General features: G+C 41.2%; 1 non-coding gene across 1 annotated transcript; it reads right to left on the bottom strand.

Moving 5' to 3' along the window:
- Window positions 1-19370: 19370 nt before the first annotated feature.
- On the bottom strand, window positions 19371-19477 carry LOC127116315 (small nucleolar RNA R71). The gene has a single exon (XR_007801268.1). It is a non-coding gene; the product is annotated as a small nucleolar RNA R71 (small nucleolar RNA).
- Between the last annotated feature and the right edge of the window lie 360 nt (window positions 19478-19837).

The raw sequence follows: 19837 nt of genomic DNA, 5'->3' as shown, positions 1-19837 counted from the left end.
ACCGCAAATGACGATAACCGTCCAAAAGTCATAGCTAATGAAACTTTGTAGCAGCCCTACCATTAAAATATGCATCAAAAACAAAAGTGTTGGATTTTAATGAAAAGAACTTAAATTTTTAAAGCACAAAATTTCAACATTGTCAAAATTATGGATAACGTTACAAGCATAAAAATATCCTGTAAGCTATACACTTAGTTCAGCATATCAGCTAAACAAGTGGGAACAACAATCACTTAATCATCTTGTAAAAATAGAGTTAACAGAATCAACCAAAGAGAACTATTAGTAATTTACAAAACTATAACCGAAATGGATACGCAATCGAAACAAATGTGTAATCAAAGCTCACATAATAAGTTACATAATCCTAAAACAGAAAATCTTTCAGCAACTCAATATAAATAATTTAACTTAATCAACATAAAATCGGCATGAATATTAGAGAAACCCATAGATAGAATTGTTACCGAGCTGAAGAAAAACAGATCGAAGAATTGACTTCTAACGGAACACGCCCCCCTTTGAATCAGAGTGAAGTGCTTGAGTTTTTTCATGTTACGCAAAATTGTTGCTTGAACTGGAAATAAGGTGTACGTGTTGTTGCGGTTCGACGGAGCAGATAGGTTGAGATGGAGCGGAGGGTGCGAAGGAGGTTAGTGGCGGTGGTTTGCGGCGAGCTACTTGAATCTGAGGTGCAATCAGATAGCATACCTACTAGTATTGTTCGACTGTAACACCGCTTCAACAACATTGATGTGTACTTTCCTCACGTCGATGTGGATCATGAATTCCTAAGGGAGTTAGGACTTTTGGAGGGTGTGGAATGGATGCTAGCTGCCTCCAGTCTGACGCAGCTCTGTACCACACCGCAGTCAACCTACAAAGCGCTGACCCTGAAATTTCTAAGTTCCTACTCATACATCACTCCACCTGGCGCTACCCAATATCTTACCGGTGTAGCCACATTTAGAATGTTCGGCACCGAGTATTCCCTTAATCAAACCATGATAGCGAGAATGCTTGATTTCCGACATGGAGAAGGAATCCATTGTTGCATCCCAGAAGGATGGTCAGATATAGCATTCCAAGTTTGGCACAACCTCACCAACATGAACGCAACGAGCTGGGATACGCTTAACACAACATATATCCACAACCCAGCCATTAGATACTTTCACCGAGTCCTGGGGCACATAGTTTTTGGAAGAGTCAGCAACCACAAGGTAAACTCCGAAGAACTTTTCCTTCTCCACTGTGTGTTTTCCCAAATTGCGTTCAATGCTACTCCTTTCCTACTAGCCAACATCCAGGCTGCTTGCATGAGAGGCAGCCAGGCGTTTTTTTATGGGGGAATTATCACCTCCATAGCATTAGACTTGAACCTAGGAGATAGGCTAGCCAACTTGCCAGCCCTGGAAGCAGAATTCCTCGACATCGACTACTGTCGTGCCTCACACTTAATCAAAGCAAGAGATGATGGGAAGTATCATCCTATTGTCAGAAACAAGACAGTACGGAGCATCATCATGCCCAACAGGAACCGCACAGATCCAAAAGAAATGAAAAATTGGACTTTTGATCTAGAGGCCCCCGAGCCAAATGATGGAAATCCTGGTAATGGTACAGATGAAGTCGAGGAGGATCTTGACAGAGGCATGCCTCAACCACCTCAAGAGCACACTGCAGAGACCTCCTCCCGAGGACAACGAAGAAGCGAACAAAGACCCACCTCCATGGAAAACATTTACGCCGAGATGTTGCAACACAACCAAATAATGGAAGACCGCCAAACGAAAATGATGCAAGCGATCCAGCAAATGCATCGGGATCAGCACGATTATGCTCACTGGCATGATCAAGGGATGGCAGAACTTTCAGATCAGATGAGTGCCTTGACTTATCGCGTAGATGCCATCCAGGAGTACACTCAGCACGTAGGATTGGATCCTACCCAGTGAGGACGAGGTGAGCGCGCAAGAGCAAGAGGCAGAGCACGAATAAGCCAGCCGCGTAATGACGAGCAGTGATTTTTGTTTCTTTCCTTTTTACTTCTGTATACTGTCGCATTGAGGACAATGCATTGTTTAAATATGGGAGGAAATCCTTATCACTCCTCTACTTGTTTCTATTGCTAATATTTTCATCCAATACAAAAAAAATTGTTTGTCCTTTTCAATCATTTACACATATTTTGGCATAACAAAATTTTTTCCTTAAGATTAAATGCATACCCTACGAGTACATAGGTTGTCCCGCGAAGGCTTTGTCAGGAAAACTGAGAAAGATCTAAAAGATTGATACCGTCCCGACACCCTAGACCCCTTATTTCTACGAGATCAGTTTGAATAACCATTATACCGACACCTTAAGTCTCCATTCTAGATTAACCCCTAGTAGTTTATACTAGCAGTCAGCACCGTCTCAAGCGCAAACCACGTGGAGAGCCGATGAATATAAGTGTTTGATGCCTATAAATCAAGAAACTCCTTCATATTGTTGCTATCAAGAAATTGATAAAAGAACCATACAAAAGGTTACAAAGTTGTGTTAAAAGAAGGAATAAAAACCCCAATTGGTTGGTCCAGAGGTACCTGGTACTGGACTCGGTAGGGAGAACTACGGTTCGATCCCCCACAACCTTCAAAAAGGGGATATATAAAGGGGTACCACACTAGTGTACCAGACCCCCGTGCTAAGAAAAGGATCAAAGTCACTACCCGGCTACTTCACTAAGTGCGTGCGGAGGCAAAGGGCTTAATGTGATTGCGCTAGAATGAAACCGGGTGAAATAGAAACAGAGACACTAGGTCGAGCTATAATAGCATGATTCGAAATGGCTTGTATAAAGGAGAGATCTATGATAAAGCTGAAAGCTCATGTCGTCACAGTATCTTTGGTGTTTTACTCAATATCGGACATCCTACTAATCCACCTGACAACCACGTACGAACGGGTAATGTATTTGCGTTTAACTTTACTTTTCAAATCGTGTTTGCTTGAGGACAACCAAAGATTCAAGTTTAGGGGAGTTTGATAACGCGAAAACACATCAGATAATTGCCTTAATTTACACCCTAAGATCATATCATTTCGATTAATATCCCGATTATTGCGCAAGTATTCGTGTTGTTTTTGAAGGTATTTAAATCTCCATGCACTAAAGAGCAAAATGAAGAAAAGGAAGAAAAAGAAGAAGAAACAAGTGAAAAAGCACAGAAAAACCAGAAGAAAAACAGATTATGCAGATTTTGCTGATGTGACGATTGCCACACATTCATGACGCTCGTCACGACCCAGACTGTGATGACCGTCACAGGCCCATGACGAGCGTCACGCGGCCACAAAGTGTGCTTTGACGCAGTCAGCAACAGGCACCCAAACATGCCTAAATCTCCTCCAACAAACTTTTCCCACGGATTCCTCTCTCAAGACCAAGTCTTCCTTGATTTTCTCAACTACCAAGACCTAATGGACACTATATAAAGGACTCAATTGGGAAAAATTGGGGACGCCTACTTTGATATTTACGCTCTGCAATTTAATTTTCAGCTTTCCAGCATTCAACATTTTTTCTTTCTTTCCAGCAACCTTATTTCCGTTGCCTTATTGTATTCGCCATTCTTTTTGCAGTTTCCCTTTTTCAGTTAGTTTTCCAGTTAGCCATAGTAGTAGTTTCCTACATTGGGGAACTACTACACTTTATTTAATTTTAAGTAGTAATCTGTATTGAAGAAGCAAAGCCTACCGACTTGGGGAGGACTGCTCAAGTGCTCCAAGAATCGCTATACTCTGTACTTCGATCTCTAGGTTTTTATTGAATTATTATTATTATTGCCCATTTATTTTTATAAGCATGTTTGCCGCAATGTTGATCTGTTTATGCCTTGCGTTTGCTTTAATTAATATGTCCGGCTAAACTACCGGTATCGTATGTAGCAACTTAATTCGACGGGATTTAATAATAACCGGTGAAAACCCTTTTTCTCAAATAACCTTTTAGGCTGAAGTTTTTAATTTAAATTTAATTAACTTTATCACAAAAGCGTGAAAAGCTATTTAATACGATTTTGCCACGAGAGTGGGAAATTAACTAAGGTGAGAACCAACAATCGCGAGAGCGTGAAGCTCGAGCTGGATAGTAAAAATCAGGCATTGAGTTTAAAAACAGCGAGAGCACTTTAAAAACAATTAGAACTTATTTATTTTCAAAAAGTAATTTTGACTTCAAATGGGACAGCGAGAGCGTACATTCTGACTTAATGTTATAGGCCGAATCAACAACCACGACAGTGTGAGATAAAGTCTTTTAAATAAACATTTTCTATTGAGAGATATTTGGCATTTAAACTATTCACCGGTAAAGTATCGAATCCCTGACGATCAATGTGCTGCATACTGATTCCTTCCATTAATTCTTTATTAAAACCGAAAATTTCACTTAGATTTACTATATTACCCCCGAATTTCTACTAATCAATTCCCTTAGCTAAACATAGTGACGTTAGTCGCACTAGTTTGACCATAGGTCCCTGTGGGATCGATGTCTTTTAAAACTAAAGCGACTAGACTGTGCACTTGCAATCAAGTACCTGAAGACTATATTTTATATATAGCCACGACAAGCATCAAGTTTTTGGCGCCGTTGCCGGGGACCTGTTTTAGTCGAATAGTGCGATTCTTTCGTTGCACAGTATAGACTAAGGTAAAGACAAAAACTAATCTTCTCTCCTTTTTCTTTCCCTGATTGTATGCGAAGTACTCGCTCACAAGGCGATAACTTAGCACCACCAATCCCTGAATTAGAGCATTTCCTATACGTGAGACGCCTGTCATACCCCAAAATTTGCCCATTAATATTTCAAGACATTTTGCAAGGCATTCCGACTCATATATAACACTGATCTTGAAGAAACAAAGGCCCAGCTCACGGATGGCCCAATCCAGAAAATGGCCCAAACTGGCCTGTTCGCTACGCGCTCGCCTAGCGAAGCTGACAGACAACAAAAATTTCGGGCTTCATTCTGAGCCCAAAAAAAAAAAAAAAAACGAAAAAAAAACGAAAAAAAAAAAACGAAAAAAAAAAAGAAAAAAAAATTTAATTATTAATTAATTAATTAATTAATTAATTAATTAATTAATTAACTAATTAATTAATTAAATAATTAAAATAAATATATAAATAAAATATAACAAATTATTTTGGACTTGGGTCTCCCTCATTCCAAGCCCATTACCCACGAAATTAGTCTATAAATACTGAAGTTTCAGTAGGGGAGTGAGACTTGGAGTCACACTGGGAGATTCACTGGAGAAGGAAGGAAGAGAAGCAAAACACTCTGAGGTTTCCTTGGAACAAAACCTTGAGGAAAAAGAAAGAGAGAGAACAGAGAAGGACGGATAGAAACTTTGGCATAGGAACCCTGCCTACCCGGAGAATTCAGAGTAAAGAAACCCTGAAGGCAGCCCATCTGCACCGAAGCCATCGCCGTCCAATTCCCGCTGCCTAACTTATTCCGATACTACAAGTGGTCAATCCCTTCAACCTTGAATTGGCAAACAGGTTTGCGTATCTCTATTGTTTATACTTTCAATTGGCCATATCTACATATATAATGCATCATGATTAAATGTTGATATATAATTTGCTTTCGTATGGGAATTTAAATATGCCTGAATACCCTGAATGTTTGACCATGTTATTCCTGTGATAAAATGCCATAAAATTCAAAGTTCCTAACATAGGGGCTGTTTTCAAATTCAAAATCCGTGGCCTTCGCTAGGCGAGGCAAAGGCGAACGAGACAGTACCTGATTCTTCTAGTCTGTTTTTTTTATGTTTTTATCATAGCCATGCATTATTCATCCTATCCTATTTATTGTTGTGATATTTCTCCGGTGTAATCTTCGATTGCACCCTGATTTGGTGTTCTGACATGTTTCTTTTTTTTGAGTTTCGTAAAGGTTCACATATCCCAGGAAAAGATTATTGGCTAGGTATTCCACTTCATTTGTGGGATACCCTTGTGGAGTTTCACCCTAAATTAATTTTTAATGTATTAATTTCTAATGTATTAATTTTTTTAATATATTATTTTTAATAATTTTAATGTGGAGTTTCATCCTAATTATATAATTAATTGTAAAACTTTGCCTTTGAATAAGTGATCTTGGACCTCTCTTTGTTGCCTTACGATTACGATATTACGGTCATGTCCCGCGAACGTGGGGATACCCTTAGCAAAGACCCTTCAGTTAAATCATCATAAAATAAATTATAGTCCCTCGGATGTTGCCTTCGAATATACAACTTTGTCCCTCGATGACCCTCCGATGTTGCCTACGGTTAAAAGATGATAGTCCCTTCGAATGCTAAGGTATCCTCGTAACTGTTGCCTTCAATGACCAATCGATGACCCTACGATGACCCTTTTACATCCAAAGGATAAAACTACTTATTTCTCAATAATAAGGACAGTTTTACCCTCATAAGGATAGGAAATACTCATAAAGACCTTGGGTCGGTATAACTCTTAATTGCTGGCTCACAACCTAAAACATTTTTTCACACCTCACACCTTTCAAAATACCTTCAGAAAATCACCACTTGGTATACATTCATACTAGAATCATTACCGAGTTATATTTTTCTAAACAATTTTCAAAACTAAACGAGATAATCACTTTGTATACATTCATACAAGAATCATTACAAAGTTAAATTCTCTTTTCAAAACAATTTTCCAAACAATTCACAAACACTTTTTTAGACAAAAATAATATAAGTGATCGAGCAATTAAGAGCCCATGGATAACCATGGATACAAAGGGTGCTAACACCTTCCCTTTGTATAATGTACCTCCCGAACCCAAAATCTAAATTAAGGTCTTTCCTGTTCTTTTCCACCTTTCCTTATTGGATAAAAGAAAAGTCGGTGGCGACTCTTGCTAACCGCGACATTGCGATTAAAACCACAAAAAGTCCAGTTCACCGTATGACAGAACTGGCGACTCTGATGGGGACCCTAAATATTTAAAAAGAGAGGTTACCTTAAAAACAAGATCACTTATTCAATTTGTCTGATTTATTTTTAAGGGATTGCTTGGGTATGTTATGCTTGAGTGAAAGATCCTACACCCGGATCTAGTGTACCTTAGGTAAGTAGCAAGAGATCATCGCGACTGTCCGGCGTATACTGGAATGGTCAAAATGATGGCTACGGTTAATGTGGCACTTTGGATGTCCTGATGTTCCTCATGTTAGTTGAGGAAATATTTGGCATTCGCGTGGTGTCATAAAAGCATTAACCAGACCTTTAGAACCCTAATTGACTCATCCTGGCCATTAGAAAGTAGTGAGATAACTGGCTTCGGTTCCGACTGGAGTTGGTTGAGACTCGATACTACACTCTTTGAGATTGGACTTTAGGGAAGCTTCGGTCAACCACTTGGTGTTGCACTGAAGTGGACTTAAGGAAAGGTCAATGATTTGAGATCCTTCTAGAACCCGGTTACTATTCTAAGACAGGTTGAACCAACCAAACTTCAGTGGGGAGGGTATTTACCTATGGAACTCACGCAAGCCTTAAAACCTAGGAATGATTGTTGTGTGACTTGCTTGTGCTTGTTATTTATCTAACAACATGACATCATAACAACATAACATCATAACATCATGGCATTGTACTAACCATTTCAAGGATTTAGGGATTTAACTCTGCTAAAAAAAAAACAGAAAAAACAAAAACAAAAGCAAAAACAAAAGAGAAAAGAAAAAAAAAAGCTCTTTTTGTTAGTTTATGCAAAGTTAAATCCCGAAAGTCCTTGAAAACATTTCATACATTGCATTGCATCGCATAACAGGTATTCTAAAGGATCAGTGTTCTCACGATTTTCCTATCAAACAGATTCCAGCAGATTCAAACAGATTGAACAATGGCTCTCGAACAAACTGTCAAAGATCTCCAGGCCCAGAATGCTCAATTCCAGGAAATGATGCTGAGCTTATCTAAGGGGCAGGAAGAACTGAAAGCTCTTTTGATGGAGAAGAAGAAGGACCAGAAACCTGTGGGTTACATCAACCCGGGGAGAAGGCTTAAGGGACAGGTTACAGGAGTCAAGATTAGAATTCTGAAGGATTCAGAAGAAGAGACCGAGAATGATTCGGAAGATGAGAATCCTAATCTCGTCAATTCTGAGGACGACGATGAAGATTATGAACATGAACAGTACTCTCCGAAGGATGATAAGTACAAGTTGCTGGAAGAACGTATGCTAGCTATGGAGGGGCAGAAAGTGCCCGGTCTGGATTTCGAAAACTTGGGTCTGGTCTCTGATGTGGTCATTCCCCGCAAATTCAAGGTTCCCATTTTCACTAAGTATGATGGTGCCTCTTGTCCTCAGATGCATCTAAGGGCTTATGTGAGAAAGATTCAGCCGCACACTACTGATAAGAAACTGTGGATCCATTTCTTCCAAGAGAGTCTGTCTGGCACACAGTTAGAGTGGTATTATCAACTTGAGAGCTCTAACATCCGCACATGGACTGATTTAGCAACAGCTTTCTACAAGCACTACCAGTATAATTCTGAGTTAGCGCCTACTCGGCTACAGCTACAAAATATGACTATGGGCTCTAAAGAAAGTTTCAAAGAATATGCTCAAAAGTGGAGAGATTTGGCTGGCAGAGTCAAACCCCCTATGACTGATCGAGAGTTAGTGGACATGTTCATGGGTACACTGACTGGCCCATTCTACAGCCATCTACTGGGAAGTTCCTCGTCAGGTTTCACTGAACTTATCTTGACAGGTGAACGGGTTGAAAGCGGCATTCGAAGTGGAAAGATACAGGCAGCTACTTCTGCAAGCACCAAAAAGTCCTATCAGGGAAAGAATGAATCAAATGCTGTGTACAGTGAGAGGAAGCATAACAAGAAGAATCGTGACCATACTGTTGGGGCAGTTACAATTGCCGCACCGCCATCTCAGAACTTCCAACACAGACAAGACAGGTCGAGAAGACAGTTTACCAAGATCAATATGACTTTAACCCAAGCACTGCAGAGTATGTTAAAGGCCAATTTGATTACCCTCAGAGGCCCTCCTGCAAATCCCAACACTACTTCTCCTCGTTATAATCCCAACGCCAGGTGTGCCTATCACTCCGATAGCCCCGGGCATGATACGAATGATTGCTGGTTGTTGAAGAACAAGATTCAGGATATGATCGACGCTGGAGAAATTGAATTTGATCCTCCGGCGACCCCCAATGTCATCACAGCACCTATGCCTAATCATGACCAGAATGTTAATGTTGTGGACGACAATTCTCACGTTACTGACGTTGCTGATTTAGCATCTCCTCTCCTGATCGTTAAGAAGAATTTATTGCAAGCTGGTTTATTTCCAGGTTGTGCTGAAGATTGCGATCTCTGTGTACTCCGACCCAATGATTGTTTGAAGTTGAAGAACGGCATTCAACGGCTGATGGATGATCGTACAATTCTATTTGAAAGGGTTCCTAAGGTGGACAACTCTATTGAAGAGGTATCTGTGATTGCTAGGTCCAAAGCTCCAGTGAAGATTACCGCTACTAGAGTGCCTGTGAAGATTACCGCTGAGCCCAAAGTGGCTCCCCTGATTATTACCGCACCTGGCCCCGTGCCATATTCCTCCAGCAAAGCTATTCCGTGGAACTATGGAGGCGACGTTTACATCCATGGCATAAAGCAAGTTGGTAGTTCTGCTAATCCTAATGATATTGTGGGGACTAGTAAAGTTACTCGAAGTGGAAGGATCTACTCCCCAGAAATCTCACCTCCCGCTCCCGAAATTCGAGGAAAAAGACCAGTCAATCCTCCTCAGTCAGAGACATCGGTCGAAGTTACTTCTGAAGATGTTGCCAAACAGGAAATGGAAGAGATGCTGAAAATCATCCGTAAGAGCGATTTTGATGTAGTGGAACAATTGGGGCATACTCCGTCTAAAATCTCAATGTTGTCCTTGTTATTATCCTCTGAATCCCATGCCAATGCATTGATGAAATTCTTGAAGACCGCTCATGTGCCTCAAGAAACATCCGTCGATCAATTCGAACATTATGTTGCTAATTTGACTGTTGACAATGGCCTAGGCTTTTCCGATGCTGACCTGACGCCAGCAGGAAAGAATCACAATAAAGCTCTGCATATCTCCATCGAGTGTGAGGGGATCACCCTGGCTCACGTGTTGATCGACAACGGCTCTTCCTTGAATGTGCTCCCGAAAGCTGTACTCGATAAATTTGACTACAAAGGCATTGAACTGAAACCTAGTGATGTTGTGGTGCGTGCTTACGATGGTGCGAAGAGTGTTGTCTATGGTGAAGTGGTTCTCCCTATCAAGATAGGACCTCAAGTCTTCAACACTACCTTTCACGTGATGGACATTCGTCCCGCCTACTCCTGCTTGTTGGGGCGCCCTTGGATCCATGGGGCAGGTGCGGTAGCTTCGTCGCTTCATCAAAAGCTGAAGTATCCAATAGCAGGCATGGTTGTCACTGTATGTGGAGAAGAAGAGTATATTGTCAGTAGTGTGCAAGCCTTCAAATACGTCGAGATGGATGGTGAATTCTTTGAGACTCCTTCTCAGTCATTTGAAGTGGTTCCTCCACCCAGTCCTGTCCTTAAGCCAACTCCCCTTGTGCCCAAGGTTGTTCGTGCTCCCCCTGTCATGATCTCTCTGAAAGATGCTCAAGCCGCGATTGAAAATGGTGATCGTGCTGGTTGGGGTCAACTGATCAATGTACCGTACAAGTCTGATAAAGCTGGCCTGGGGTTTAACTCTGGAAAGATAGTCAAAAATCAGATTAATGCTATGGAAGATGCTGATAGTGATTGCGACTTGGATAGCTGGATTTTCCCAACAATTGGTGACGGACTCAACAATTGGAAGACTGAAGACATTATCCCGATTTCCTTTAGTCAGGAGTAATTGTTATTGTTTATTCTAGAATTGCAAATTTTAATTTTCTTTTACAATCAAACTTCTTAAAGCATTGTGTCTATGCCCGAGGCACAATAGCTAATTTGTTAAGGGTTTTGTCATTTTCATAAGCATATTTATATTCAATAAATCAATGGACGTTTTGCATTCAAATATTGCGCTCTTTGTCTTTCCTATTATCTTTCAAACGAGCTATGTTTTCTTACACACACGCACGTAACGAATTGCAGATCCCTATCCACTCTGGATCCTGTTGATAATAGTTCTACTACTGTTCATTATGACTTTGAAAATCCGATCTACCGAGCCGAAGATGGAAGTGAGGAAGATTGTGAAGTACCTGAAGAACTTGCCAGAATGTTACTACAAGAAGAAAGGACTATACAGCCGCATGAGGAGTCAGTTGAGACTGTAAATCTGGGTATCGAGGTGGACAAGAGAGAAGTCAAAATAGGAGCAGGCTTGGAAATCAGTGTCAAAAGAAGATTGATTCAAATGCTACATGACTATGTGGAGATTTTTGCTTGGTCTTACGAAGACATGCCAGGGCTGGATACCGATATAGTAGTGCATCGTTTGCCGACGAAGGAAGATTGTCGTCCTGTTAAGCAAAAGGTTCGTCGCATGCGTCCTGAAATGTCCGAGAAAATCAAGGCCGAAGTCATGAAACAATTCGATGCTGGTTTTCTGGCGGTTACTTCTTATCCTCAATGGGTTGCTAATGTGGTACCAGTGCCAAAGAAGGATGGTAAGGTGCGAATGTGTGTGGATTACAGAGATTTGAATAGAGCGAGTCCCAAGGATGATTTCCCACTGCCACACATTGATGTTCTGGTAGACAACACCGCTCAACACAAGGTATTCTCCTTCATGGATGGATTCTCGGGTTATAACCAGATCAAAATGGCACCTGAGGACATGGAGAAGACTACGTTTGTGACGCAATGGGGCACCTTCTGTTATAAAGTAATGCCGTTTGGTTTAAAGAACGCAGGAGCAACGTACCAGCGTGCTATGGTGGTTTTGTTCCATGACATGATCCATCATGAAATAGAAGTATATGTGGACGATATGATAGCCAGGTCTCATACTGAAGAAGAACATCTCGATCATTTATACAAACTGTTTGAGAGGCTGAAGAAATACAAGTTGAGATTGAACCCGAACAAATGCACCTTTGGAGTAAGATCTGGTAAACTCTTGGGCTTTATTGTCAGTGGTAAAGGTATTGAGGTCGACCCAGCCAAGGTGAGAGCTATTCAAGAGATGCCAGTTCCCCGTACGGATAAAGAAGTCAGAGGTTTCTTGGGACGTTTGAATTACATTGCCCGATTTATTTCCCATTTGACCGCTACTTGCAAACCCATCTTCAAGTTACTGAGAAAAAATCAAGAGATGATATGGAATGATGAATGTCAAGAAGCTTTCGACAAAATCAAGAAGTACCTCCAAGAACCTCCAATTCTGATGCCACCAGTTGAGGGAAGACCTCTAATCATGTATTTAACCGTTTTAGAAAACTCAATGGGGTGCGTGTTGGGACAACATGACGAGTCCGGTCGAAAAGAGTATGCCATATACTACCTTAGCAAAAAGTTTACCGACTGTGAAACAAGATACTCACTGCTCGAGAAAACTTGCTGTGCTTTGGCCTGGGCTGCTCGCCGACTAAGACAGTGTATGTTGAATCACACCACTTTGTTGATTTCTAAGATGGATCCTATCAAATACATATTTGAGAAACCCGCCCTCTCCGGAAGAATAGCAAGATGGCAGATGATTTTAACAGAGTATGATATCCAGTATACCACCCAAAAAGCAATCAAAGGAAGCGTGCTAGCTGATCATTTGGCTCATCAGGCCGTGAATGATTATCAGTCTATGAATTTTGAGTTCCCAGATGAGGATGTCATGCTTGTTACTGATTATGAAGAACCTGGACCGAATGAAGGACCCGAAGTGGGATCCCGATGGACTATGGTTTTTGATGGATCGTCTAACGCATTGGGCAACGGTATTGGCGTCGTGATCATTTCCCCCAAGGGTGGCCATACGCCTTTCACCGCTAGACTATGTTTTGAGTGTACCAACAATATGGCTGAGTATGAAGCATGTATTTTGGGACTCAGAGCTGCTATAGACCTGAGAATCAAGTTTTTGAGGGTGTATGGAGACTCAGCCTTAGTAATCAGTCAGGTCAAAGGAGAATGGGACACTAAACATCCGAACCTCATCCCCTATCGAGAGCAGGTGTTGACATTAATCCCATACTTTGAAGAGATCACATTCGAACATATTCCCCGAGAGGAGAACCAGTTGGCAGACGCATTGGCTACCATGTCATCTATGTTCAGAGTCAGATGGGACAATGAAGCTCCCCGGATTACCATTGAACGACTAGACGAACCAGCATATTGTTATGAACTTAACGCTGATGAAGTAGAAGAGAAGCCTTGGTTCCACGAGATAAAAAGATATTTAGAAGCTCAGGAATACCCTGAAGGGACATCCATCAATGACAGGAAATTTCTGAGGAAGTTCTCCGCTAAATTCTTTTTGAGTAATGGAATATTGTACAAACATAACCATGATTCGACTTTGCTTCGCTGTGTGGATAGAAAGGAATCAGAGAAGATTATGGAAGACATGCACGACGGTATCTTTGGGACTCATTCTAGTGGACATACAATGGCCAAGAAGATTCTGAGGTCAGGGTATTATTGGTCTACCATGGAAACTGATTGCCACCATCACTCCAGAACTTGTCATAAGTGCCAGATCTATGCGGATAAAGTACATGTGCCTCCTGCTCCATTAAACGTGTTGACCGCGCCGTGGCCCTTTGCAATGTGGGGCATTGATATGATTGGCGAGATTAAACCTACCGCCTCTAATGGACATCGTTTCATCCTTGTTGCTATTGATTACTTCACAAAGTGGGTGGAGGCAGCCTCATTTGCTTCTGTTACTAAGAATGTGGTGGCACGATTCATCAAGAACAGCCTCATCTGCCGATACGGCGTCCCTGAGAGAATTATCACTGACAATGGCACTAATTTGAACAACAAGATGATTACTAAACTCTGCACGCAGTTCAAAATAAAACACCATAACTCTTCTCCGTACCGGCCAAAGATGAACGGCGCTGTAGAAGCGGCTAATAAGAATATTAAGAAGATTATACAAAAAATGACGGTAACATACAAAGACTGGCATGAGATGTTACCATTTGCTCTTCATGGTTATCGTACTTCCGTGCGAACTTCGACAGGGGCAACTCCTTTCTCTTTAGTCTACGGAATGGAAGTCGTTTTACCAGTGGAAGTTCAGATTCCCTCTCTAAGGATCATGAAAGAGGCGGGCTTAGACGAGGACGAATGGATTCAGACTCGACTCGATCAGATAAATTTGATGGATGAGAAGAGACTTGCGGCTGTATGTCACGGGCAGATATATCAGAAGCGCATGACCAGGGCATTCAACAAAAAGGTCAAGAGACAAGTGTATCAAATTGGCGACTTGGTAATCAAACGCATCATCCTACCACAAACTGACCCCAGAGGCAAATGGACTCCCACATACGAAGGGCCATTTGTAGTTAAGAAGGTATTCTCAGGTGGAGCCATGATACTCGCTACAATGGATGGTGAAGACTTCCCACATCCCGTGAACGCGGACATAGTTAAAAAATACTACGCATAAAAGAGACCCGCTAGATCGACGTATCTAGGCAAAAGTAAGGGCATCCCGGCGAACCAAAAGGGTTCGGGCAAAAATTAGGGATATATAAAAAAATGTACACCCGGCAAGTCGAAAACCTGAAAAGGCGGCTTGGGCAAAAAGGGTATCCTGGTGGACTGAAAACCTGAAAAGGCGGTCCAGGCAAAATTAGGGATTAAAGCGTATGACTATGTCCCGTTCTCAGTCAACTTTCATCCAAGTTCGAGGGACTGACCAAGCCAATCACTTCTATCCGACAGCAAGGGATGAGATGCTCGAAGACATAATGACAGTAGTAGGCTTAAAATCAATAGGACTTCTTCCACATAGCTTTCTCTTTGTTTTCGACAATTTCCTCTTACTAGGATTTCTGTCTCCTTGTACACAAATTGCCTGTTTATAGGCCTCCTTTCAAAATCAATACAACCCTCTTTCAAAAAAAGATGCTTTTGTTTTTACTTTTCTGTTTTGGTTGCGTAAATGTCCATTGATTTAATTTGAATTAATATGTGCATTTGAATATGACTGATGTTTACCAAAAATACATGCATAGAATAGCAATAGCAATTACTACCCGACTTCAGGATCAAGGAAAAGGTCTAATCATGCTTCCAATGAATCCGCTACCAATTCTCTTCCCCAGCAAGCCTGTTTTTTTTTTCCTCAGAAAATGGCAGTATCCCCAGGCACAGCCAGTTACTCCCCAACAGAGGTCGGCGTCACCAGACAGATTGATCATCTCATCCATCCCCAGCCAGGCTCTATTGAATATTTCCACCATCAGACAGAAATCAAGCATCCCCAGCCGAGAAAGGGTCATCGACACAAATGTCTCAAATCAGTAGATGGGGATTTATTTTCCCCAGTAGAGTCCCCAAGCAGAACTTCTCATACGCATAACTCATTCATTACATCCTTTCACAGCATACGCATGCATACAACATTCACATTTATTTTAGCATAACACGAAACATCTCATGCATCATGACATAGCATGAAGCTAACTTTTTCTTTGCAGGTTAATTATCCTCCTGATATAGTCAAAGTAGAAGGTTCATTCAGACAGACACCTTTATCAATCACATTCAAGATTCAGATACATATTTCAAATACAGTTCATGGGAACATTCATTCTGACAACACTTCGATATCCTCCTAACGATGGCATCTCTAAGCCCATCCCAGACATTTATTGCAAGTACAACATATACAGGTTATCAGATACAGCCTAACGTACGGTTCATTCTGATTCAGCCCAACATATGACTTCTTCAGCAACTCCAATGCGGTCTAACGTACGACCCATTTGGACCTTCAAATCCTCAGATGCTGCCTAGCGTACGGTACATTCAGGGGTGTAGTCTAGCGTACGACTACTTTCTTTTTCAGATGCAGCCTAACGGACGGCTCATTCTACAACTCGGATACGATCTAACGTACGATCCATTCTGAACTTCAACAACCCCAACGCGGTCTAACGTACGACCCGTTTGGATCTTACAACCCTCAGATGCTACCTAACGTACGGTACATTTCTGAAGTGTAGTCTGGCGTACGACTACCGCTTTCATCATCAGATGCGGCCTAACAAACGACTCATTCTGCGACGGTCTAACGTACGACCCGTTCGGATGTCCATCCCCTCAGATGCTACCTAACATACGGTACATTTCTGAAGTGTAGTCTAACGTACGACTACCCCTTTCGTCATCAGATTCAGCCTAACGTACGGCTCATTCTGCAACTCAGATACGATCTAGCGTATGGTCCATTCTGATCCTTTATCCCCAACAGCATATGACACACTCCGACTCCCCAGCGAAGTCGGCAGCCTAATGGATGACTCATTATACGGTCTAACGTACGACCCAGTGTGGCACCCATGTCTTCAAATTGGCCTAATATACGGCGCGATCTGAAGCTTTCGTCATCAAACCTCCCGGATGGCATCTTTAAGCCCATCTCCATCAAGACCAACTGTCGATTCTCAAGTGCAAATTTTGGGGCATTCTAGTGTTCAATAATCTTCCACCTCCAGACCACGAATGGCGTATACACCATTCTAACTCTCTCGGTCCAAGAATATTGAACAGGGGCAGCTGTCATACCCCAAAATTTGCCCATTAATATTTCAAGACATTTTGCAAGGCATTCCGACTCATATATAACACTGATCTTGAAGAAACAAAGGCCCAGCTCACGGATGGCCCAATCCAGAAAATGGCCCAAACTGGCCTGTTCGCTACGCGCTCGCCTAGCGAAGCTGACAGACAACAAAAATTTCGGGCTTCATTCTGAGCCCAAAAAAAAAAAAAAAAAAACGAAAAAAAAAAAAAAAAAAAGAAATTTTTTTTTAATTAATTAATTAATTAATTAAATAATTAAAATAAATAAATAAATAAAATATAACAAATTATTTTGGACTTGGGTCTCCCTCATTCCAAGCCCATTACCCACGAAATTAGTCTATAAATACTGAAGTTTCAGTAGGGGAGTTACACTTGGAGTTACACTGGGAGATTCACTGGGGAAAAAAAAGAGGAGGAGAACAGAGAAGAACGAATAGAAGTTTTGGCATAGGAACCCTGCCTACCCGGAGAATTCAGAGTAAAGAAACCCTGAAGGCAGCCCATCTGCACCGAAGCCATCGCCGTCCAATTCCAGCTGCCTAACTTATTCCGATACTACAAGTGGTCAATCCCTTCAACCTTGAATTGGCAAACAGGTTTGCGTATCTCTATTATACTTTCAATTGGCCATATCTACATATATAATGCATCATGATTAAATGTTGATATATAATTTGCTTTCGTATGGGAATTTAAATATGCCTGAATACCCTGAATGTTTGATCATGTTATTCCTGTGATAAAATGCCATAAAATTCAAAGTTCCTAACGTGGGGCTGTTTTCAAATTCAAAATCCGTGGCCGCTCGCTAGCACCTCACTAGGCGAGCCTGGGGCGAGTATTCGCCTGGCCTTCGCTAGGCGAGGCAGAGGCGAACGAGACAGTAGCTGACTTTTCTATTCTGTTTTTTTTTATGTTTTATCATAGCCATGCATTATTCATCCTATCCTATTTATTATTGTGATATTTCTCCGGTGTAATCTTCGATTGCACCCTGATTTGGTGTTCTGACATGTTTCTTTTTTTGAGTTTCGTAAAGGTTCACATATCCCAGGAAAAGGTTATTGGCTAGGTATTCCACTTTATTTGTGGGATACCCTTGTGGAGTTTCACCCTAAATTAATTTTTAATGTATTAATTTCTAATGTATTAATTTTTTAATATATTATTTTTAATAATTTTAATGTGGAGTTTCATCCTAATTATATAATTAATTGTAAAACTTTGCCTTTGAATAAGTGATCTTGGACCTCTCTTTGTTGCCTTACGATTACGATATTACGGTCATGTCCCGCGAACGTGGGGATACCCTTAGCAAAGACCCTTCGGTTAAATCATCATAAAATAAAGTCCCTCGGATGTTGCCTTCGAATATACAACTTTGTCCCTCGATGACCCTCCGATGTTGCCTACGGTTAAAAGATGATAGTCCCTTCGAATGCTAAGATATCCTCGTAACCGTTGCCTTCAATGACCTATCGATGACCCTACGATGACCCTTAAACATCCAAAGGATAAAACTACTTATTTCTCAATAATAAGGACAGTTTTACCCTCATAAGGATAGGAAATGCTCATAAAGACCTTGGGTCGGTATAACTCTTAATTGTTGGCTCACAATCTAAAAACAATTTTCACACCTCACACCTTTCAAAATATCTTTAGAAAATCACCACTTGGTATATATTCATACTAGAATCATTACCGAGTTATATTTTTCTAAACAATTTCCAAAACTAAACGAGATAACTACTTTGTATATATTCATACAAGAATCATTACAAAGTTAAATTCTCTTTCCAAAAATAATTTTCCAAACAATTCACAAACACTTTTTTTCAGACAAAAATAATATAAGTGATCGAGCAATTAAGAGCCCATGGATAACCATGGATACAAAGGGTGCTAACACCTTCCCTTTGTATAATGTACCTCCCGAACCCAAAATCTAAATTAAGGTCTTTCCTGTTCTTTTCCACCTTTCCTTATTGGATAAAAGAAAAGTCGGTGGCGACTCTTGCTAACCGCGACATTGCGATAAAAAACACAAAAAGTCCAGTTCACCGTATGACAACGCCGAATACACGAATATCAACAAAAATACGGTATTCCCGATATCTCCTTTCCTCCTAAATCAGAAGAAAAACCAAACATGGCTGAAGAAGGACCACAGAATCATCCTCTTAAATTCTATGCTACCCCATCTCAACAAGAACCTCACAACAGCATTGCTGCTCCCGCTATTAATCGAAATGATTTCGAGCTGAAACCCTCACTCATTTCAGCCGTCCAACAACATTAATTTGCTGGAAATCCAACAGAAGATCCTAATGAACACCTGGCTAAGTTTGTGCAGTACGCGGATACTGTAAAAGCGAATGGTGTATCTCAAGATGCGATAAGACTGGACCTTTTTCCCTTTTCAATAAGAGACAGAGCTTGGGCTTGATTGCAATCTTTGCCCTCCAACTCCGTTACAACATGGGAGGAGCTGACGAACGTCTTCTTATCCCAATACTTTCCGCCGAGCAAAACTACTATGCTGAGAGCTCAAATCAACGGATTCAGGCAAAAAGATATGGAATCTCTATACGAAGCGTGGGAGAGATGCAAGGACATGATGAGAATATGTCCACATCACGGTCTAGAAGACTGGGTAATCATTCACAGATTCTATAATGGGCTTCTGTATAACACAAGACTTACAATAGACGCTGCCGCGGGCGGTGCACTCATGGATAAGCCATACACCGAAGCCTGTCAACTCATTGAAAACATGGCCCAAAACCATTGCCAATGGGGAGGTGAACGAACTCCAATGGAAAAGTCTCAAACTAAGGGTGGAATGTACGAAATCAGTAGCCTTGACCATGTTCATGCAAAGGTAGATGCCCTTGTCCAAAAATTAGATAACTTGACCATACCACCCGCAGCCACCATGGCTGCTATAACTCCAAACTGTGAGTTATGTGGAAACCCTAGAACCACTGCACAAGAATGTCAAAT

This window comes from Lathyrus oleraceus, chromosome 1 (assembly GCF_024323335.1).
Source record: "Lathyrus oleraceus cultivar Zhongwan6 chromosome 1, CAAS_Psat_ZW6_1.0, whole genome shotgun sequence".
In the NCBI taxonomy this organism is placed as follows: domain Eukaryota; kingdom Viridiplantae; phylum Streptophyta; class Magnoliopsida; order Fabales; family Fabaceae; genus Lathyrus; species Lathyrus oleraceus.
Note: the sequence above shows the minus strand (reverse complement) of the source record. Positions and strands in the feature narration are given on the sequence as shown.